The sequence below is a fragment of the Hyalella azteca genome, unplaced genomic scaffold (assembly GCF_000764305.2).
Source record: "Hyalella azteca isolate HAZT.00-mixed unplaced genomic scaffold, Hazt_2.0.2 contig3147, whole genome shotgun sequence".
NCBI classification, from domain to species: domain Eukaryota; kingdom Metazoa; phylum Arthropoda; class Malacostraca; order Amphipoda; family Hyalellidae; genus Hyalella; species Hyalella azteca.
In genome coordinates, this window is record NW_025933399.1 from 264,496 (window position 1) to 289,108 (window position 24,613).

At 41.6% G+C, this 24,613-nt stretch overlaps 1 long non-coding RNA gene across 1 annotated transcript in view; it reads right to left on the reverse strand.

Annotated features, from left to right (window-relative positions):
• Positions 1 to 24,613, reverse strand: part of LOC125179614 — a 36,958-nt gene that overhangs the window by 11,507 nt on the left and 838 nt on the right. The window lies entirely within an intron of this gene.

Here is a 24,613-nt window from a genome sequence, read left to right on the forward strand (position 1 = left end):
CTGCTTGATATGATTTTCTAATTTTAAAAGCATTTTATGCGGATGCAGATTAAATTTAAATTCTTAGCCCTTAAAATTTTCAACCTATTCGATGTATAGCACTTGAAACTTTGTTAATTCGGAATCTAACTGAAGACGTGATACAGGCATTCCTACATGGACTTCTTCAGAGAATACCGACGGAATTTGGGAGACGTTGATGAAGAGCGAGGTGCATCAAAAAGATTAAAATATAAATATATCAACGATGACGGCATGATGCAATGATGTGCGACTGTATACGTGTGAACTGTTATTGCTCTGACTCTTCTTCTCAGAAGTGTTAGGTTCTAAGCTATGTGGCAATTTCAGTGGCATATGTGTTAAATATATATGCGTTAAATGTACCTAGCTGTAGGAGACAATTTTGAGTACTCTCTCAATGAGATATCTTTAGCCGATAACGAAACTATCGAACGACGGATATAAATTAGTAATTTCAGGGATGCCGAGAAATAGATGCAATCATTAATTTTTATAAAACGAGATATTACAAAATATTTCCAGCTCCGTTAAATTGTAGGACTTTAATTTTATTTATTCGAGTCTATTAAAGGAGAGTCAAACATCAGCTCAGCCGGCGAGCGCTATTCTAGGCCGTGACCAGCGCATGAAGAATGGAGAGGCCGTTCTGCTCCTGCAGGCCAATATTGGACGCCTGCTTGCAGGCACATGGGCGAATACTTGGCGTCTGAAGGAAGTGAATATTGGACGCTTGCATGCAGCCGTACAGGCCAATATAATTCTGCAAGATAATTTAACAAGGTTACCCATTCATCAATCAAATTCAATCAAATACGCATTACATTACATTCGTCAATCAAATACGCATTGGAAATTATTTCATAAATCAAACTTATAGTGTGAACAAGACGAAGAGAATACTAAATTCGTTTAAGGTATGAATTTTAATTACCATATACTCAATTTTGGATTTATATCATTTCGATATTCCGTGCACTTTGCCTTTATAATTACTTTTCCTTTGTGCACGGCGGAATTCATGCACAGTCTTCCGAGTAAATCATACATTCAAATATTCATTCCCTATGGAATTACCCAAATCACAGGACTATATATAATTAACTAACTTGTATGGTTCCCATGCTATTCAGGAGCAGTCGTCCCACTGTGCGCAGTTATATGAGTGTTTCTTCTCACCCCTCAATTTACAGTCTCAGGTTGACTCGTCTTCCAATCCTGCCCATCATCTTTACTCGATCACGGCGCGATGTACAGCGACACAATGCTACGGATATTGGCTAGCGCATTGTAACTATAGTGCTCCCCTTGTAACCATTAATCCAGACTCCGCTTGATTTGTGGATCTAATACAACCGTTGTATAAATTATATCTCAACAATGATTTTGCGTCACAAGCAGGTAACAAGATAGATGTTCTAGAAAGCAGTTAAAGCCCGTTTCAAGTTAATGATCAGTTGACGTCTGTAAATAAATATTCAAGCTTTACTAATCAGAAATTTTAGTTCAGCATAGCAGAAGAGATGCAAAATCGATGCATTCGTTTCTATTCTTCTGAAAGTCATTACTTTATACAACATTCAAGCTAGAAATAGGCAAACTTTCAATGTTAAAATTCTAGAAGCATTTTTTTAATACTGCACATCATAATTCACTTCACAAATCAACTGCCAATATCGCCGCTGCATTACAAAAACTACTCATATTGATCAACGCAATTCATTGCCCTAATAACTTTGCAAGATGCTGGGCATCGGAAAGGGAATTTAAATACCTCGCACAACTTAAGGACAGGCGCACGTGATACGGCAATGAACACACGTTGTAAGACATTTTTGACAGTAGCACAGCTAATAGTTTGGAAGAAACTAATAGTATTCTGTGTGAAACAGCGAGCCTCACCAGCACATGAAGCGGGTACTCTGCCATAGCACTAGTATTCATTGTATTTCATAAATAGTTATTATGCAACGCTTCACTCCATCCACACACTCGACCAGCAAACCGTCAAATTTTATAGAAAATCGTAAATTCGACAATCAATCACAATTCAGGTACTAAAATGAACCGCCCGTAAGGACATCCGTGAAACTTCTAATTAATAATGTCGAAGCTATGATTGTGAACACTTGAGTTCGTGCGATTCGTAGTACGGAACTGCAATGTTCAGGACCGAAACCAAGGATGGAAAACATGCGAAGAAGGAAAGTATATTAATGCCATTATTGTACACATCAACTGAAAACGGTATTCATGGTATAAACCAGTGGTTCCCAAAGTGGGCGATATCGCCCCCCTAGGGGCGATGAAAAGTTTTTGGGGGGCGGTAGGGAAGAAGAGGGCGGTTGGGGGGCGATAGGGGGGCGACAATCCGAAGTCAAAGTCAGAAGTTAAAAAGTTTGTTTGACGATTTGTACACAACACGTGCAGCACATGACTCCCAGCGATGGTTTTGTCACACAGATCTGTTTTAGCCTCTCCTGGGTTTACGTCTCGACGGTCTGGGACAAATTAACGGCCGGACTCGCGTCCGGTCTCACGNAGACCGGCGGGAGTGTGGCCGGCCGACCGTGACGCGCCTTTGACTCACATCAGCCAGCGTCAGACCGGCGGGAGTGTGGCCGGCCGACCGTGACGCGCCTTTGACTAACATTAGCCAGCGTCAGACCGGCGGGAGTGTGGCCGGCCGACCGTGACGCGCCTTTGACTAACATCAGCCAGCGTCAGACCGCCGGGAGTGACGACCCCTGCGCGGCCGTCATGGGAAGCCAGGGGCGGCTGTGGTATGTGAAGCATGCAGTCAACTTCTGTAACCCAGGGTGACGGGGTGGGGGAAGGGTTCCCGGAACCGGGCGATTGGAATGAAACTTGTGCTCACAGAATTGCGCTTACACACGTCGCGAGAATGCTATGGTCTGCCAGAATAGGTGTGCCTAAGCCACCAAGCACACCGCAAAATTTATGTTGGTGGCATTAGCCTTTAGCCCCACGACCCATAGCAACAATAAGAAGACCCAGACGATACAAGAAAAAATATAACTCAGTACTCACTTCAGTGAGTGACAGAGAGCGAATTTTCTCGTTGACGAAAAGTCACGTACGGACAGACAGACGGACGGACGAACGGATGGACATGGCGAGCACAATAGTGAATTTTTTCCATAAGTGAGAAAATGCGCTAAAAAGTGAGTGAAACCCATGGAAACTATTAACAAATAATGGCTTTATTCAAATGTTAATATTCCTATTTCATTTCATTTTCTTATTTCTCTTAATTATATATACTGAAGTGTAGCATTATAATGAATAGGTTTCACTAACTCGCTTCACAAAGCTTTCAGACAAGTCGAATTAATTTTTAGAAAGTTGGAAGATGAAAGCCTGATTCAATTCAACACCTCACTTAATTCAGTCTTATACTGCTATTTGAAAAAATTTTCTGTAACCCACATGAATAAAGTGCGAAGAGTAATGGTCATAATACAGATGCAAGTGAATAAAATGCACACAAACGTTTCAAATTTACCTCGTTGCACGAGGTTATTTTTATTTTCTGCTAATAAAAGTGCGTAAAATAGAAACTGTTGCCACTAGAGTAGAGCAATTGCACAAACTAAACCTGCTGCCAAATATGAGGACGAGAGCGTCGGTCTGACCGCGAGGGCGCACGTATAGAGAAGGTCACCTTCTAGACACTGACCTGCAGCAGGGCCGAGGGTAATGACCTGCAGCAGGGCTGAGGGTAATGACCTGCAGCAGGGCTGAGGGTAATGACCTGCAGCAGGGCTGAGGGTAATGACCTGCGGCAGGGCTGAGGGTAATGACCTGCAGGAGGGTTGAGGGCAATGGCCTGCGGCAGCAAAATGCACATCCAATATAGGCATGAATAGACAACATATATGATGCTGGAGGCAATAGCAACAACTATGCCTCGACTACAAGTTTCCATAATCCACATTTGATCTCTAAAGTATTCAAAGCTTCAGTGGGAAAATCTCTTTACTGCACTAATTTACAAACTGCACCGAAATGGGTGCTTAAATTTCAGACATCGCTGAATTGATCAAAAACTGATCAGGCGCCTAGACGTGAGTGCCGAGCAGTCTAACTTGTGCGCTAGGCGATCTGTGAAAACGATACATTTGGGTAAATGATGGATATTTGAATCTGGAACAAAACTTACTTCGTTACTGAAGTGATTTTAAGTATAACTTTAGTATATCCTTGGTAAAAATACAGGGTATAGGACTATAGGTTAATTTTGCAACTGTATCGAGAAAACGAACAAAATTCATTATTAGGCCTTTTGCGTTTGATCAGATTTTTAGGGTTTTCGGAATCAAACACAAAGTCATAATAACCAAATTTCATGAAAAAAAAAACTAAAAATGTAAGCTTATTACGGAAGCCTCAGTCTATGACGTGAGTTCAACCATTACCAAAGGTCACAATAACAACTATGATATAAATGCAAGATCGTGTGATCATGAGTCCGATACAAGATCCGATGGACAGCTCTTATTCCGTGCGTGATGTGGAGCTGTGTGTGTGGGTTGTGTGTGCTGTGTGTGGGTTGTGTGTGCTGTGTGTGGGTTGTGTGTGCTGTGTGTGGGTTGTGTGTGCTGTGTGTGAGTTGTGTGTGCTGTGTTTGGCTGCTTTTTTTCGTGGGTGTTGTGGGGACTGTAGCAGCTGGGAGTAGTGATAGTGAATTGAATGCTGGGGACTGGGGTACTACTGAGGGAGTTGTAGGCACTGTTTGTGCTGTAGGGGCTGTAGGCAGTGCAGTGAGGGCTGTTGGTGCTGTGGCTGCTGTGGTGTCAGCATCTTTTCAGCAGTCGGGAGAGCACCAGGAGCGTTCATCTTCACCGTGTCCCACAAGGCCATAAATATACCTCGTAAGCCGTCCTCCTAACTTTAGCCAGCTTAAACTAAAAGATCTTAACTCTAATAAAATTTCTGCGTTAAATATTTATCTGTTATAATATCTGTGCTGTGATTGTGAAGCTGCAATTACCGTGAAGAGAGGTTTCTCTCTGAGATTTCTGAATAGGATTGACGTGAAATTATCCATTAACATTACTATATGAACTAAAACTATTGCTGTAGGTTTCAGCAGTTAGCATAATCCTTTATACCTAATATTGTGAATAAGGTTGCTTTATGAGGTTCGTGAGAAACGTAATTGTAATAGCTCGTGAAATTCGCGATATGCCGAGCGATTGTAACACATTTCCCCCGCCACTTCAAAGCTTGTCTTATTTTGGACAGACACGTCTTTAAAAAAAAACCTTAACTCCAAAAAGGCTAAAAGTCCAATTTCCGATACGGCAAGTGTACATGTTACGACTCGGTGTTGGCAAACTGTATCCCGTGACACCTGTCACTGCATGTCATGTCTTGCCATTCACAGCACTTGCTACCTCGCACCCAGCATGTGGACGATCGACAACCACAAACACCTCATTATCGCGCTTCCTGTGATGACAATGTTTGAATTTGAGTACCTGACTCAGCATATGAACAATGGATCAATTAATAGCAGCGTTTAAATATAGAGCACTGCAGGTGAAGAGAATTTGCAAGTCATTTTTAACGATTACAGGCTGCGGTCCAAAGAATCGTTTGCCCTAAAGGCTCAAACGGTCACGTAACGACCGACTGATAGCAGATGCTTCTATTCTATTGAGAAACAATTCGACATGATAATTTCTACTCTCCTATTCTGTACAATTCGTCCAAAGATTTATTTTCTGGCGGCACGGATCAATATTAAACTGCACTCATTTCGTTTTGTTACTTCTTAAATTGTGCTCACCCAGTACTGTATTTGTTGAGCTGCACTCGCCCAGTATTAGTATTGCTGTTTGTTGAACTGCAGTCGTCTATTTTTAGCGCATTTTCTCATTTATGAAAAAAAAAAACGCTATTGTGCTCGCCATGTCTGTCTGTCCGTCTGTCTATCTGACTGTCCGTCCGTCCGTCCGTCCGTGACTTCACGTTTTCGTCGACGAGAAAATGAGCTCTCTGTCACTCAGTGCAGTGAGTACTGAGTTATATTTTTGTTATTTGTTGAAGTGCAATCGATAATTTTGCCATCTGTTGAACTCTGTTGAACTGCAATCGTTGATTTTCGCTACTTGTAGAACTACCAGCAGTTTCACAATACACAGCTGGCGTTTGGAACCACAGCTGGACAACCGTCACCTTCATTCCCCGACTTAATTCGTGCGCATTCTCAGTTTCCCGGTAACACTTAGTCTGATCTCAGCAGAATTCATAGCTTGTGTTTTTCCTTGTTCTCATCATTTAAATATTCATTTACCGTATCCCGTTGCTCTTTGAGAGCATGTCGTCCCTTCTCGCGAATATACGGGTAAAATCAACTTCGTCGTCTTGCTTTGATCAAGTTAGTTTACAGCCGTTGGCGCTTTCGACTTCGCTAATGAAGCACTCGGCTTATATGGAATAGCAACTTTGAGGAGCGGACGGAGCGAGTCTTGAATCAACTGCATTGCAATTTAGCTAAATCAATTTGGTCATAGGAACCGTAATCCGCTCATCATGCCTTGAACCTTGGTATTAGAAGTACTGTCTTTCAAGGTGTACAAGCAACCATACAGGGTGTACCACAACACCCAGAAAAGTAATATACCAACCAAGAATTGAACCTATTGGGTAAATTTATTTAATTTAAATGTTTCGATGCTCTTGATTACTTTACAATTTTAGCACAGCCGCAGCCTCGATTGAACGAGCCTTTAGCACAGAAAAGGTTCTTCTTATACGATATCTGAAGCCAATAAATTACCAATTAAGTCATACTTACATCGTTGCTTACAATATTACACATGAACTACATACGAAAACCAAGACAAGCATTCTTAGTTGGGCGTTCATAATTAATTGTTAATTGGCCTCTGAAAACTCAATGGTTGTCCGAGTAGACAACGACTCTGTGTAAAATCACTGAAGAGCTCCCGATAACCTATTGTCGAACTTCTGTGAGGGAATGAGGAGAGGTAGAGGAATGGGAAAGTGAGGTAGAGGAATGAGAAAGCGATGTAGAGTAATAAAAAGGTGAGGTAAAGTAAAAAAAAGGTGGGTAGATGAATAAGAAGGCGAGTAAGAGGAATGAGAAGGTGAGATAGAGGAATGAGAAGGCGAGGTAGAAGAATGAGAAGGCAAGGTAGAGGAATGAGAAAGTGAGATAGAGGAATGAGAAGGCGAGGTAGAGGAATGAGAAAGTGAGGTAGAGGAATGAGAAAGCGAGATAGAGGAATGAGAAGGCGAGGTAGAGGAAGAGGTAGAGGAATGAGAAGGTGAGTTAGAGGAATAAGAAGGCGAGGTAGAGGAATGAGAAAGTGAGGTAGAAGAATGAGAAGGTGAGGTAGAGGAAGCGTGAAGAGAAACACTAGCCACTAGCCAGAGAGCTGGGCAGATAGGAACAAATGTTAGTTCCGTAAGAGGACACGAAAATGGACTGGAGGAGAAGGTGGTTCCTTCAGTAGACGATGTAGATTGTTTAGAGTGGGCGATGAGACTGAGAGATGTTGATGCCCCAAACTCCCATTATAGGTAGTTAATTAAATTCAACACGCAAGCGCGCGAAGTTTCCCAATCTATTTTGCATTGAGCGTGAGATGCAGCAATACTCATTCAAAGGATTCTTAAGAAGAACAATCATAACGTATAACTTATTATCTTGCACATATCAACAAACCTTTGAACATTTCAATATTTTAGCAATCGTTCACATATATGTACTTTTTTCCGCAAATCCACGTTTTGGACACGTAATCTGTGAGATAGCAAATTAGCTTTTATAAGTGCATTTATTCCCATGATTGGCGAGCCTTGTTCTACAGAACGTGACGCGAGAGTGAGAGGAAGGAAATTCGTCGTCCTAGAGCACGCAAAGCTAGAGAGAGAGGGGGGGAGGAGGGTAAAGGGGCCGTGAGGGGTATTGTCTGTGGGAATGCGTGAGGTTGGCAGCGCTAGGGACCAGACAGGAAGCCGGGTCTGGGAGGGCCTTACGAACTAAACGCAGTGCAACGCTACGTTCACGTCCACCAACCCGTTCTGCGCTATTACGTTTCCAGCGAGTTATGTCTTACAAAAATAATCAAGTATAAATCTCATTAGACAGTTTAGTACAGAAAGGTAGCCAGAAAGAGACACATGAAAGTATATAGCAAGTAAAGTTGCAGGGTGTGGCCGGGAGGTGTGAGCGATACATTGTGGCACGGCGCACGCCGCTCGGTTGTCTGCCCTGACTCACTCAGACCAAACGCTGCGGCAGCCAACCCTTGAGCTCAGCGCGCTCACTGTGCTTCATTCACGAGTGCACCTTGAAAATGTCATTTTTTTATCCTTAATACTGTTAGAATATTCAATTACCGTGGCATTGAGAAGCAATGTATGTACATCTTCTGCATTAGTGCCCGACCATCTTGCAGAACTTTAATCAATAGTTTGCCTTGAGAATATTCTGCAAATGTTTCAAGGATATTGTTTGTTGATAGGGAACCAAGGTTTCTCGGCATTGTGCTGATGATTGAATGATTTCTCAAATAAACAGCTCTCGGATCTGTTATCTCTTACTGCGCTTGAATTTTGGACCACACGAAGAGCTGGCTAGCCTCACACCTTAGTCTTGTCTACCTGAACTGTAAATAAATTGAAATTTCTGTAATGGCATGCAGAAAAATTCGTTCATAGTCGTCAAAAATACTTTTATTCACTCTCTCACCTAACTAATTTTTCCAGAATGTGGTTCGCATGTTATCAGCACCGGCATTGGGCGGTGTCATCGTGCGCTGGACCATATATTACAGACTTGCTTCAGGAATACTGATGCAAAAAATATACAAGAATGTGGCGTTAACGGCACAAATCATCTAGCTTAAAAAAATGCACAGGCTGACGACCTCAGCGAGGAGCGCGACAAGGCCATCCTTGTCGTGCCCGGCGGTGAATCTTGGCAGGCATGAGTTGGCCGACGATAAGCCGACCAAGATTTACAATTATCAAAGTGCACAGAAATTCAATAAGCACCAAATGAAACACAAAATAAACATTGACACACTAAATAGAAGCCCTCAACTGCAATATTCATGTTTTGATCGTTGATCAATACCGTTGGACTACTAAGGCTTCTAAAGTGACGGTTCATTTGTTCACTTGTGATGATCGACGTTATCTCGTTAACCGTTAACGTTTAACGTAACGAGTAGTTACGTTGAATCAACTCAATGAGAAAATCCAGCGCATGAATAAGTTAGTTCAACGAATTTAAAAGCAAAGAAAACGCCGAGAAAATTCACCATATCGATATTGAAAACGTTTGAATCGCTAGGTTTTTATATTTTTATATTCTTGTCGTACCCCTAGGACCAAGTTGTTCCAATCTAGTCCTGTTTTTTCGCTATAATGTTAGGTCTTGTTTAGGTTTTATGTCTGTCTTCGAATTTTGACTTATAAAATTGTTTTATTCATTTTTAGTTTAGTGGAAGTGATGATGGAGCTGGACTCCGAAACGTTTTCAATATCGATATGGTGAATTTTCTTGGCGTTTTCTTTGATTTTAAATTATTTGTGAACTTGCTATATAAGCAGACTGAAAATATAAGTACTTAGTTCAACGAAATTAAAACGAAATATAAAGTATTTATTGAGTGATGTCACTAAGTAAACAGCTGAAAATTTTGAATCGACACGTTAGAAATTGAGCGCTAATCAATGTTTGATTGCTTTCAATTTTCAACAATATACCGGATTGCCTCTCTGCTGATGTGCACTTCAACGGTAGGATAGGAGGCTAGGCACGACTAGTATGATATTTGGATGATATTCGCTGTCCAACAATCATATACCTTCAGGAAAAGTGAATTTGAAAATTAAACCTTTCCCCGTATGGAAAAACATTTAAAAGTTATGGAGGTGAACTATTCAAATGTGCAACAAATCGCTCAATTCGCCGAGCAAGCATTTTTAAATTCCAAGTCCACGACTAATCAAATTCTTTCTAAAACGCGATTGATTAAAGTTTCTTGCAGAAAGACTTTCAATTGAGTTGGATGATTTTGTTGTTCTCATATCAGCGTCACCGCAAAAACTTTTGAATTATTTTATTGAAGCATTTTTATGACATCGCAGTTGCTTCAATGCTATTTAGGCATGAGGGGTTTTGGCTTTATTAATTACTATTAGTTTCAGAATACACATTGCTAAATAAATCCTTCAGAATTCTATTGTGATGCCAGATTTTAATTGAAGATAAAGATCGTTAAGTTCTGCGGTTAAATTAACTTGCTTCTTTCGTCACCACACGGAACCGAAATAACAATCTAACTAGCTAATCCAGTGCACTTGGACAACGGCATTACTCAAAAAAATACAATAATTTTGCACCGCCACTTCACAAGAATGTTCTGTAAAAATACCTTTTTCCATGTCATGGAGTTCATTAAAAAAATGCTCCTGCTTTGGTGCATAGTTTAAGTGCAATAGTGCATGGCTTAGGTGTATAGTGCGCACGGTGCGCTGCTGCTGAGTCAGGCCGAGCGCAAGCAAAAAGCATTCCGGATGCTCATCATTAATTAAGCATGCGCTTACGCTGCGCAATTACGAGTTGTCTCCATGCATGCAATGCGCCAATGACAGGAAGTGCTTAATGCGCCTGAAAAAAACAGACGGAGTGTAATCTTTCCTCCCGGCTTCACAGATTAATTGACAGCTGGAAATGAGGCATTTTTCTTCACACGTAAAATATTTATTATCATCAAATTAATAACCCATTGCATCAAATCAATAACCCAATGCAAAATCAAAAGTGCATATTTATTCAAAGCTTGAATACTAGTGGAGAAAATACGTGTACTGTTCCGATTTTAGTATTTCGATGCGGCAAACGAATATATAAGAAAAATGTTACCGAATAGCATCCGGCCAAGCCAGCCTTCATAAAAAAGCTGAGAAGCTGAGGCTCCCTTGTTTTTTTTCCATATGATTTTTGACTTATAGCACGGAAGTCGCATACATGGAAGTCGCATATATGTCCGACCAGCCGGAAGACACCAATTAACGTAAAAAGAAGTGGCGTATTTTTTCTAGTTTCTAGATAAACCTGCGACATGTATTAAGATGCAATCATGGCTTAATTGAGCATATTGATAATAATAGCGCTTCTTGCAGCGCATTCAAGTAATTACGTAGTAAAAACATGTAATTATCTGATCCAACAACAGAAATAATGACTATATCGAATCATTAAACTTTGACCAAACCTTTGATCACCAAGAAACCTTTCCTTATATTCAGATCAGACTTTCGAAGAGTGAATTCTATGTTTATTTCACTTTTTATTTCTCTCAAAAGGTAGCAAAAAAATTTATTTATGGAGTTCTAAATGCCAGTGAACTGAACCGCTGAAAAGTTCATTAAAACCATAGATGAATGACTAATTAACATCACAGTCATTAATTGCCCTGTATCATTCAACTACCACCTAATTCATGCTTAGTTGCTAGTAAGGAGTCCGCATGGTTTCAGCTAATGGGAAAAGAATGCATTAATCGGGTAAAGAAAGCGTACTGAACAGAGGTTGAATTAAGATATAATGAAATAGAAAAGTTAAGACACCGCAGCTTGAGGGTTTCTGCAATCTTCCCAGCAAAATTTAAATCCAATGTTTCTTGTCACCGCTGCATCCATAGTTGCTCATGTCTCATCGCGGTATTCAATGTATTAACTCTGTGCAAGTCTCAAGGGATGCATTGCAGATTCACTAGACATTCAAAGTTTACATGTAATATTCGGACTTTCTTTTCAAATTAAATGGATGGTTAATTATAGCGACGCGCGCAGCGCTGGTTCGGTTAATTAAGCGAATGTGCTACCATCTCGTCGACAGAGCAATGAATCGGAATGAAACATATTCATGAAGTAAAAGAACAAATACTTAAATGAACTGATTAAGCAATTATGTACAACGCAATTAAGGCGCTCAATATTACCGAGGTAGCATGCGAATAACACTCGAACCAAAACGTCCCAACAAATGACAAATGCAGATTCCAAATTTCTTTAGTAAAGTAATTTTTGGGCTCAGAATTACAGAACTCACGAGATTAAATGCGCCTGGTGGAGCTGAGGGAGTTTTTATAAGGATATGACAGACCGCTCGGGCCCCATGGGAAGTCCGTCCAATCAATATATAGCTAAAGCCTGGACGAGTTTTTCCTCGCGTCCCCTCTTCAATGTGGCGGATGAGCGTACAGCACTGGACAGTATATATTGTGCAGGCAATTCTGTTGCTCCACTATAATAAATTATATGCTAGTGAATATTGAGTATCAAACCTCCCCAGGTGCAATTATCATAAAAGCGTAGTTGCAAGTTAATTCAATAATATTTGAAGCGAATATAAATTATCGCTATATGAAAGGGATCGCACAAGTGTTGTAACTCTAGAAACTTTCTCTGAAAACGTGTACGCAAAATAGAAACTGATGTGGAACATACAGTGATGCACGAAAAATAGTTTGAAATAGGTGTGAAAAATGGATTCTTTCCGACTCTTATTTACGGAATTTTTCATTTTTTTCTGTTACTCAACTACATGCATGATTTTTAGATATCACATTGTTAAATTCGTGAATATGAAAGTACCTTATTTGAAAATGGCATCTTAGAATATTTGAGGTTATACAATAGGAACAATTCAAATGTAATTTACTCCTAAAAATATATTCTTTTCTTCAACTCCTTTTCATTTGGCTTTAGTCTAAAATCCAGTGATAATTTTTGATACGTTATTGCTTATTATACTTGCTCCTGTGCCGACCTCTAATAATCAATATTCCATGACTACAATACCTCATGCAGAGTGAAACGTACATATATTGAAGTGACGCAGTCGGTTACACTCTAAAAAATGTCCAATACAGCCATTTGCGAATGAGAAATTGAAGCAGATGTTGATGTAACTGCATCTCTGGCTTTGAGGTAATCCACCAAATCCTCAGTTAGGTTATAGCTATGGGTGATGCTTACCAATTTAGTGCTGCTTTAGCATTTGTTAATCCATTACTTCTGCTCGAGTGGATTAAGGGATCGGCTGGACGACTTTTTAGTGAATCATTGCTGATGGCTAGGATGTTGTTAGGGCTGCTTTGTTTTTTTACATCCAGGATCTATTACATAGAGGATAATGCCGTCACTTTTTAGGATCTTTGTGAATTTAAAACAACGGTGCAGCTGCATTGATTGTTTTCAAAATATTTTACTTTAATTGTTGAAGGCTGTGAAGATGGGGGAAGAGTATGGGTCAAACAGCCTCGATCATAGGAGTATATATATATGAGGAAATTTAACACTTCATTAGAGTCCGTGGTTTCTTCACTCGGTGGCAATGACAAGTGTAAATAGCAAGCACCTTCATGGGTCGAACTCATTACTCCATATGCGGCAGGTATACTGTGTCGGGAGCTCCGGTGCCGAGGGGGCGGAAGGCCCTGCGCCAGGACACAACTTATTTGAGCTCGGTTCCAATCATCCATAATAAGATCGTTTGTTCTACTATGAATTTTCCTATAATTTTATAGAAATTCCCCAAACTCAAACTGTTGAGTATCTGATTCGTAATATTCAAAATAACGAGATTTGCTTGAAGTCTGATCAATTTATCCTCCATGCATGACATTCCCTACACACACATTAACTTAGAAATATCAAATGACCAGTGGCTTCCAGACATATGGTGGCCACCGATAACACGCCCATATTTCCCATGAGTGTATACGCTCTTGGACATCGGATATATCTCTCCCTGCAAGCATAGCATGGGTGCCGGGTAAAATATTCATCGATTTTTGCGTATCAATTTCTCACTCAAAGAGAACTGGACTGGAGGCGACTCGCTGTTTGCTGCACTTCTACAGATTCAATTACACATGAAGCTGGCAGAGACCGTAATTATGTTCACACAATCCTGTATCGCTGCATATATATACTTAGCGTTTCATAAACACTTCGCGTTCTACAGATTCGATTACACATGAAGCTAGAAGAGACCGTAATTATGTTCACACAATCCTGTATCGCTGCATATATATACTTAGCGTTTCATAAACACTTGTGATCGCGACATGTCTCCATGCTCAGCTACTTTTGTCTTCACATATTAGGGCTGCGGTGTTTGCTATATTTTGTCAAACCGACATCGCAAGTGGCGCGTTGCAGCGTCCTCGTTCATCGTAATTCAATAATACGATCGTTGCCGAGGGAGAGACTGCATTAAATGTATGCAGCGGCCGACACAGCGCGATCTCTGCTTATATAGTCGCTCAGTGAGCTGTGGCAGTCATGTTCTTGTCTAAATGTTGCTTTGTTTGTCTTTGGGTTTTGACTTTTGTTTCCATAATACGAGTATGCTTTTTGTTCCGACATTAGATAGCTTGAATATCAATCTTTTTCTTTTCAATTTTCCAGATATATAACAACTTTGACATAAAATTAATAGATAATCTGAAGTTAAATTGGTTTTTATGTCATTTAAAAAAGGAACAACAATACTCCTGCCACTACCGAGATGTCGTGTCCGTTTGAGTGGAATAACGCCTGCATGGATAAAAATAACATCATTTGTGATGAGTGATTATCACAAACATTGCATAGACAACACCAGTATTTCTTTACTTATTATAGCAATAAATGTAACAAGCTTCAGCAGCAACACGTCAGGATTTGGCAAGACCACCATCACTTGCATCACCACCGCAGCCGGCAGGAAGGAGGGGGCTGCGTTCCCTTTAAAGCGGTGGGCATCGTCTGGATCACCGCCCCCCTACCCGCAAACACACACACGCACACACACACTCACACACGTGTGTACAACTCACGTACAGCGCTCTCACCTTTAAGCTTCCCCCAAACGTGACGCACACACAACGCCCGACCGTCGGAGGCGCCCCACACCAGGCGAGAACTTCTGCAGGGCAGAGAAGGTAGGAACTTCTGCCGGGCAGAGAAGGTAGCAACTTCTGCAGGGCAGAGAAGGTAGGAACTTCTGCAGGGCAGAGAAGGTAGCAACTTCTGCAGGGCAGAGAAGGTAGCGACTTCTGCAGGGCAGAGAAGGTAGCAACTTCTGCAGGGCAGAGAAGGTAGCAACTTCTGCAGGGCAGAGAAGGTAGCGACTTCTGCAGGGCAGAGAAGGTAGCGACTTCTGCATGGCAGAGAAGGTAGCAACTTCTGCAGGGCAGAGAAGGTAGCGACTTCTGCAGGGCAGAGAAGGTAGCGACTTCTGCATGGCAGAGAAGGTAGGCTGTGCGTGAGTGAGAACGCTGAAGCCCTGAAAAATTATCCTTCATCGACCCATGCAGCGCTACATTGCGGAACGAAGTTAGCATTTCTTAAAAAAAAATTTCAGGGATGAATAAAAATTATACTAAAACTCCTTTACATGTGCCCATAATGAAATAGATTTCTCAAATCGTAATTACGTGGGCTGTCAGGTAAAGAAACAGTTCTCTTATTCACGGAATGCAGCATATATAAAATTGCCCCGATGGCTAACATGTAAAGAACAATTTGTCAGCAGTAACGAATAACACCTCAATGCATTATCCAATAAACGTTGTTGAACCGCTGTATTTTATAGTTCTTGCATGTTGTACTATCGCGTTAATGTTATCGTTTTATTATTGTATAATTATATCAATTATTATTGTAAAATTATATCATACGGGGAGCGAGAACCACTCGCACAGAGAATCTAATTTGCTGTCACGCACCTGAGTGCTGGAGAGCCAGCACGAAGGTGATTAGGGCCACAGACTATAAGGTGATTAAATCCTGTTAATGAGTTACTTGCTAGCATCAGTTGAATGGCTGAACTAAGCTAGGTGTTAAGGGTTAAGACCCGAAGGAGTTCAGTAACACTTGCTGGGGCGTCAAACGAAACGGCAGACAAAGCTGTTCGTGTAGTAGAAACAACAGAAGCTATTGCAGACAAAGCTGTTCTCGAAGTGTGAACAGTTTATTCCTACGTTGACGCAGCGGTGACGTTCCATAATTCGTCTATAGCCCATAATTATGAGCTAATTCGTGTATGCCCCATAATTATGAGTTAATTCGTGTATACCTCATAATTATGAGCTAATTCGTGTATGCCCCATAATTATGAGTTATTTCGTGTATACCTCATAATTATGAGTTATTTCGTGTATACCTCATAATTATAAGTTAGTTCGTGTATACCTCATAATTATAAGTTAGTTCGTGTATACCTCATAATTACAAGTTAGTTCGTGTATACCTCATAATTATGAGTTAATTCGTGTATACCTCATAATTATGAGTTAATTCATGTATACCTCATAATTATGAGTTAATTCGTGTATACCTCATAATTATGAGTTAATTCGTGTATACCTCATAATTATAAGTCAATTCGTGTATACCTCATAATTATAAGTTCGCTGCAGAAGGTATAAGAGAACACGCGTGCCTCACGTGATGCGAGTTGTGCACGTGGTCAGGCCTGTGCACCGGATACGTCGCCGTGTGTCGTGTTTGTGTGATGTACGTGAGTGCTGTGTGCATGTATGTGTGTCTGTGTGTACGTGTATTAGTGCAGCTGCTTCCGTATACGCAAGGCTTAACATCGCATACTATATATTTGTTACATGTACAGGGTACATGATACCCCAGTGTGTGAGTGTGTGTGTGTGTGTGTGAAGTGTGTGTGAAGTGCTCGTGTGTGGAGTTTTCGTGTGCCAGTGAAGCAGCTATGAACTGTCACAACTAATGAATTTAAAACACTAATGCACAAAATGCCGAATTTGAATATTTCAATGGTAAACTAGTTGAATCGAATCATCAAACACTCATTAATGTTTTACATTAATTTCAAGTACCTATACTTTGTATGAACGTAATGAAGTTGTCTCGCGTTGGCCAATGACTCGCTTATCTCAGGAGTTTCATGAATGTGATGCATGAATTCCTACAACTGAAGCTAGGCGAATGTTTAGGAAAAGCTTTGAGAACTGTTGGGATGGAACTATTGGGAGTAACGCGATAAAACATAGCAAACAATGCAAGGTGCATCTCCGCATACTGTGAAAAACGCATTTTTTCACAAAGCAACTAGTTACAAAACAACTATTGGTTGGAAAGGATTTTTTACCAACATTAGTTTCGGTTTTCGTCATCCGATCACCGAGACCCAAAAAATTCAGCTTTGTGAAAGCCAATGGGAAATTCCCTTACCATCAAAAGCCCAGCGAACGGAAACGTGCGGAGAAGAGTTCAAGAATAGAACGTGAACGAGTCGGTAAAAAATATCACGGCGACGCGTGTTCTGCAAAGCCAGACTCAGCGCGTCCGTAACCAATTCTGGCTTTCTAATGGGACTTCCCCGTCTGTACTCTGAGCTTAATGTCTGTGACTGAACTAAAAAACTTCATTCAACGGTAAATGAAGTCTTTTCAGCAATTCAGATTCAACGCTGCTCACCACGGTGACGAGTTGAAGAGAAATTCCCAGTAACGGGATATTATCCAGCGGTCTGATCTCCAGCAGCATCTTAGTCATGATATAGTACCATCGAATTATACGATAATCACTTATGTATGATCGATCATCACAATGAAGCATAGATCATCATGATGAACGACAGATCATCACAATGAGCGGCATATCATCACAATGAACCATTGTGATGATGAATCTACACAGTAATCACTCTGCACTCTGTCTGCAGTCCAGCGTATAGTATGATTCATCTCCTCAGCACTGCATGCAGCTCTCACTCGCTTCAACGTAAATTGAAGTTATTCGCAAGAAATTTGCAGTGAAATTTATATTCTCAAGCAATCATCGTCATTTAATTCACGGGTAAAAACCCGTATGCTACCGAGCTGCAAGGTTTAGTTGACTTCAATAACCTATTGTCACGGGGATATATTTTGTTACGGCGGGAGATTCTGAACAAGCGCGCAATGACACTTAGATGAACAGCCGTACCAGAACCTACAGCTGTAACAGAACCTACAGCTGTACCAGAACCTACAGCTGTACCAGAACCTACAGCTGTACCAGATCCTACAGCTGTAACAGAACCTACAGCTGTACCAGAACCTACAATCCACCGCATGCTTCACGGCGCACTGCATCCTACCGCCTCCACCGCATGCTTCACGGCGCACTGCATCCTACCGCCTCCACTGCATGCTTCACTGCATTAACATGCACTTCTCTATGCATTTCCACGCATTTCTACAAGAATTTCCATGCATTTTCGCGCAGAGGCCTAAGCATAACCCAAATGCATTTGAGGGGCTCCATTGCGCATTTCATGTTTTTGTCACTTTCGTAATTCGCATTGCGAATCCAGGAGAGCGAACGTCTCGTCTCCTCGCACAATAAGTATAAGGTTCTCGGCGCGGCAATGAAAATTCCTGTCGCATGTCTGCAACCTTCTTCAAGAGCAATTATGGCCATGGCCGCACTGCCGCCTCTCACGTTGTCGAGATGGCAATTGTTTCATATGGATTTTCCGCATCAATCATTGAATTCAGTCTTGGCAACAGAAACCAACGTTCAGTAGCAATATCCTAAGTGTTCTCTATAGATTTTGAACGGTGCTCCGACATCAGTTATTTGTTGGCTTGCCACGAAACCTCGATGGGGAACTGGTGATAATTTCCTGATGTCATTTTCGAGTAGCGACGGCAAGCAACACCGTATATAAGCTATACTGTGTTGCATAGGTTGACAGTTACCTTGTAACAATCCAGGACAACCACCACCAAGAGGTAGGATGTAATGCCTTGCAATTAGAATGAACAGGTGACAAACAATTAGTTATGCCTTCACTCAGAGAAATAAGTAAGACTTAGTTTAATTAACGACGCATTTTTTGTGATTTTATGATCGAGTCGTTCTGACCTAGTTGGGCACGGAAAAAATTCGCATAGCACGTCCGCTCACTGCATGGTCGCGCTGTGGGAAAGAAAGTGTGTCACTATTTGGACAATGTGACCCATTTATTTGTCTGAGTAATGATACGCTCATTACTCCGTTTCTTCAGGAATAACGCATTGAATTTTCACTTAATGCAATGGTGGATTTCGTCCAAGCTCACAGTGTTTCTCCAACCATATACTCTGCAAATTTCTGGAATGCATTTATCTTCATCCAATTTAATGCTTGTGGTGAGAAGATTGTAATGAGTTTAGCAAGCTGCTGAGTCACGAGACTCGTTCAACGATACAGAGCCGATCCAGTCACTCTATATACATTGAAGAATAACAGGCGCTGCAAGTACAGACACACCATCTGGTGGCATGCATGGCTATCATCTGTTACCATTGTTATGGATATGACACAGGAAATAACTCACACAAGAAGACAAAAAGCGAAAACTGTAATTTATAATTACCGTATTTCATGCTTAATCCTGTTGAACGCAGTAAAGGAATATTAGTTTAAAGTAAAATTTAAAGTCTCATTATTTGAATAAGTGATGTATGAATAAAAGAAAAAAAACGAAAAAAACGAAATAACGATTGAAGTTTGAATAAAAGAAAAAAAAATTCTATCGTCCACAATCACTAACCCTGTGAATGATGGTTATCATATTTGAACTAAAATCGAAGAATATCCGTGGCGAAAATTAATTGTCAATTTTATATTTTAATTAATAAATGGCTAAGCACCACTCATACATTTCAATTATGGACCTAAAATTGGGTTAATGTTAACTCGACAGGCCAGCCATGCATAACAACCCACCAGTCATGGCTGATCAATTGTCAGACATAAGCTCGTCACGATTCGCTACAGCCAAATAATTACTGATAATATAAAGATCGGGCAACAAGGAATGGTTCCTAAATATCGTTTAACCGAAATATTTGCTGTTCAGCTCTTTTTATTTGTGATAGCATTCAAAGATTGTACAATTTATTCCGCTCAAGTAATATATTGAAGGTAAGACGATAAAAGCTAGCTGTTGGAAACAAATGATAACAGCCTAGGGGGCCATAATCACAAACTTCTTACGGCCGGGAAATCATACCATATGTTCATCTAAGTTCATCTGTTACTTGCACGGTAAAAAAACAGCAATGAAATTTAATGCCAACATTAATACAGGCAAAAATAAACCAAGTCAATCCTCGTCAGGCTGCATATAATTATACAACGTTACAATCGTACAGTTGTCTTATATGCAGTCTGATAATTAGTACTCATGAATCATGCACATTAATTACAGCGCAAGCACATCAAGTACCAGAAGTTTTTTCTTCATAGCCTCCGAGCGGCAAATGAACGAATGAGGATTGCGATCGCCATGCAAACGAGCGTAATAAGACTTACGAGATATTTTGCATTCCGGAAGAAAGTACAAAAAATGGCGTTCAGGAAAGTACAAGAAAACATACTATGTTCTGAAAGTTGAATCCACCCGCTCAACTCGTGCGTGTTGTATAGTCTAGGTAGCACACACGCGGTTATTTATAAATCACTTCAGCACAAGTTTTTGCCCTAAATTCCTGGGGCTTGTGTGAATTAGAGAAGAATGTCCACAGCTTGGGGAATCTGAGTGCAACGCTATACTCCGAGCACGAGGGCTGCTTCACAGAAAGCCCATCTTCAAATAAAGTACGCAGTCAAGTGCTGAGAATAATTCACGGAGGAGTGAATTATTTACATGTCAATGTTGGCTTCAAAAGGAGAAGAAACAGCGAATTTTCAGAGGCTCTAAGTAAACTGAAGCTACGACGTGAGTTCTACGATTAATGAGGAGGACTAAATTATGTGTAAACTTCAACCTCTGCCAAGAAGTGTTTATATTCTCAAACTATTTATACTATTAATGTCTTACTTTACCCCAGGGAATGCATTAATTCAACGAGCTACATCTCAACTCATTTATTTCTCCTTAAATTGCAGAGTTTATAGCAGCACATGCGGCATGCAAACAACAACGCACCAGACAGCACATATTGATCATCGACGCTGATTCTGTAGACTCGCATTCAAGGGCGAGCTACAATTGCTTCGAGGACGATCTTCTTGTGGCGCTCGACGCCGCCTTTAGGATCTTGTGGCGCGTGAGGCGCTCGACGCCACATTTAGGACCTTGACGCGCGTGAGGCGCTCGACGCCACATTTTAGGATCTTGTGGCGCACGAGGTGTTCGAAGCCACATTTAGGATCTTGTGGCGCGTGAGGTGCTCGACGCCACATTTAGGACCTTGACGCGCGTGAGGCGCTCGACGCCACATTTTAGGATCTTGTGGCGCATGAGGTGCTCGACGCCACATTTAGGATCTTGTGGCGCGTGAGGCGCTCGACGCCACATTTAGGATCTTGTGGCTCGACGCCACCGCCCCAACGCCATCGCGAGATCTCGAGGCACTTGATGCGTCATTTATCTGGACGTGGTGCGGGCGCACGATCTTCACCAGCTGGACATCATTCGGTGAGAAGCGCGCGACGCCGCCACTGACCTAGCAGATATTCTGCTCCATCCCAGCACGATGGTGCACAATATAGCTCTCCAAAAGTTAAAGATAATTTTATTAGCGAGACAAGAAGACAGAGTTATGTATAAGGCACGACTGACTAGTACACGTAACAGGTACATACTGTACATGCATGTTGAAGTTCACGCGTCTGAGATCGCCTGATAATTAGAGCGTTCATGTCTGCAACTCAAAACGAAAGTCACTCAAACTTAAAAAGGTGAACTTTGTTTCTTCAAGTGAGAGTTTCTCGTCCACGTTCGCGACTCGTGCAATTGCAACAAAAGACGATGTTGAACAGCAAGCAATTAACGCAGTCAATGTCGGATAAATAAAAAAATTCTCTTCTCATTCCAATATTCGTTGAACGTTTGCATTTGAAATCGTGTGGTCTGTAGAGACCTTCGTGGTGGGGATGGCATCATTCAAACGATGCCGTGCAAATGCTGAGTAACTATATAGGACATAAGTATAGAGCTAAGCGACCGTGTCTAATAATAGCGTTGTGCTTGTCAGAAAATTGCGACCCCAGCCAGCCTTGCTTGACACTGCAAGCACCAACAAGACATTCACAGCCCACACCGCTAACTGCTGCTTGAGAATAGCACCGTTATAAGCAATGCGTTTGAACATTAGTTTCGGTGTGTGCATGAAGCCCTTTACTGCTGTGCTTGTAACCCTTTACTGCCATATGTGAAGCCCTTTATACTGCTGTGCTTTTGACCCTTAACTGCCATGTGTTAAGCTCTTTACTGCAGGGCGTTGAACCCTCGAACACAGTATTTATGGCCCTTTACTGCCTTGCGTTGAACGTTTAAGCCTCGAAGTCAGTGTGATAAGCCCTTTACTGCCGGGTGTTACCCTTGAACCAGGGACGTACAGCCTTTTACTGCTGGGCGTTAAACCCTTGAACACGGTGCTCAACACTATACCTTGACTGCAGTGCTTTAAACCTTTATCGCGGTATGTGCAGCCCTTTACTACCGTGCTGGTAACCCTATATTGCGGTGTTCGGAGCGTTTTACTGAAGTGAGGTGAACCCTCTCTCACGATGCGTGTAGTCCTGTAATTTTCACTTCGGCGCTTCGGGTCCTTAGCCATTTATCCATGCTTGTTCAACCAATCATTGCGTGTATTTACCAGTTAATCACATCGTGTCTTGCCCCTCAGCAAAGATCACAAGGAAGTTCACAAGCAACAGAAGGTTCTGTTGGCAAGAGGGAATCCCTGTAGGAGGCCAGGCCTCAACAGGCGGAAGCCCTACACAGACAACGCGGAAGTCTTCGTCTCGGCAACGAGATCTGCTAAGACTGCCGTTACAAAACTTGATTTACAATCCGAAATTAACGGCATAAAAACAAATCCAGGAAAAAGCTACACAAAATTATCGCGAGGAAACATCACACTATGGATAAATATCGGAGGGATGCATCTCAAGATGAAACGGACTCGGAAGAAGGCATCGCGTGATGAAATTAACGCTAATTACTTAATTCCTGGCATGGAGTTCCAGGCAGTAAAGAATGATAAGAATGATAGAGATGCCATAAACTGCAATATCCATTCGATAGCACGTTAGTGACTGTGATGATGGCTCGTGATAAAAGATAGCGGTGGTAAATATAACGATACATGTTGAGTAGCTGTGGCTGTAACGGCATGCAGTATAACATCTGTGCATCATTAAGAACAGCTGTGACAGTAGTAGAACCGGGCACAAACAACAACACCAGGAGAAGCAACACCCATAACAACAGCAGCAGTAACTTATGATGCACGACGGCAGCAAAAGTAACTCTGGCAGAAATAACAGCAATAATACGACAACAACAATAACGTGACTGGTAGGAGAGTGAGGAGCAGGAGGCGAGGGGGAGAGAGGGTTAGAGTGGGGAATGATGGGGGGGAGGCATGGACAAAGCCCAGGGGGAGAGGAATGGGATTTAGGTGAGGGAGGGGGATGAGGGGAAGTGAAGGGAGGGGTAGGGGGATGGGACATGAGCGTTTGAGGCCCCTGAGGGGCGACCCTGTGTGATGCCCTCACGTACACAGCCGCCGTTGTTGTTATTGCTGCCGTCGTTATTGCTGCTGCTGCTGTTATTCCTAACGCGGCTGTTATTGCTGCTGCTGTTCCTGCTGTGGCTGTGACTATTGCCGCTGCTATTCTAGTCACTGCTTACTGCTGTTGCTGTTACTCTTATTAATCCTACTGACACTGGTGCAGTAGCAGTATAGTAGCTTGCTATTATTTATACCCGCTTTGTCATTACTTTTGCTTGGTATAACTCATAGTTGTCTCGCCGCAGAGATTTGGGTTTCGTGGCCAAATAGGCAGTTATTTGTGTTGGCGTTGAATTGATCGATGTTGTTGACGACATCAAATTAATGTCAGTTACTCAACACAATCATTGATGGCATTATTATTGCTAATGCTGGCATGCATTTTGTTCTTGTGTTACTGCCAACACAATGGCTGCTTTGCTGGTGCTATTGTTGGCAATTGTAGCAGCAAGGCAATTGTAGCGGCAAGGCAATTGTAGCGGCATGGCAATTGTAGCGGCAAGGCAATTGTAGCATCATGTCAATTGCAGCAGCATGGCAATTGTAGCAGCATGGCAATTGTAGCAGCATGGCAATTGTAGCAGCATGGCAATTGTAGCAGCATGGCAATTGTAGCAGCATGCTACCAAATAAGCGCGGGCAGTGTGGTTATAAAGTGTACAGCACTACACCGAAACACACAAGTGAGCCTAGCATGTATAGATGCATGCTGTGTGCATAGCATGTATAGATACATGCTGTGAGCCTAACATGTCATGTATAGATACATGTCGTGTGCATAGCAGCCTGTAAATACAACGGCGTACTGTGAATAATATCCGCATATTAATCCATAACCTATATCTAAAAGATTCAAAAAAAAATTCAAACGCATCGTGGTAATAAGGAATTGAATAGGGAATTATGTACTTAATCAGGATACAATTTTACATGGATATAAAGGAAGGTAATAATAAGATCAGAAAATAATATTTTTTAGTCTCGAAAATAGTGTC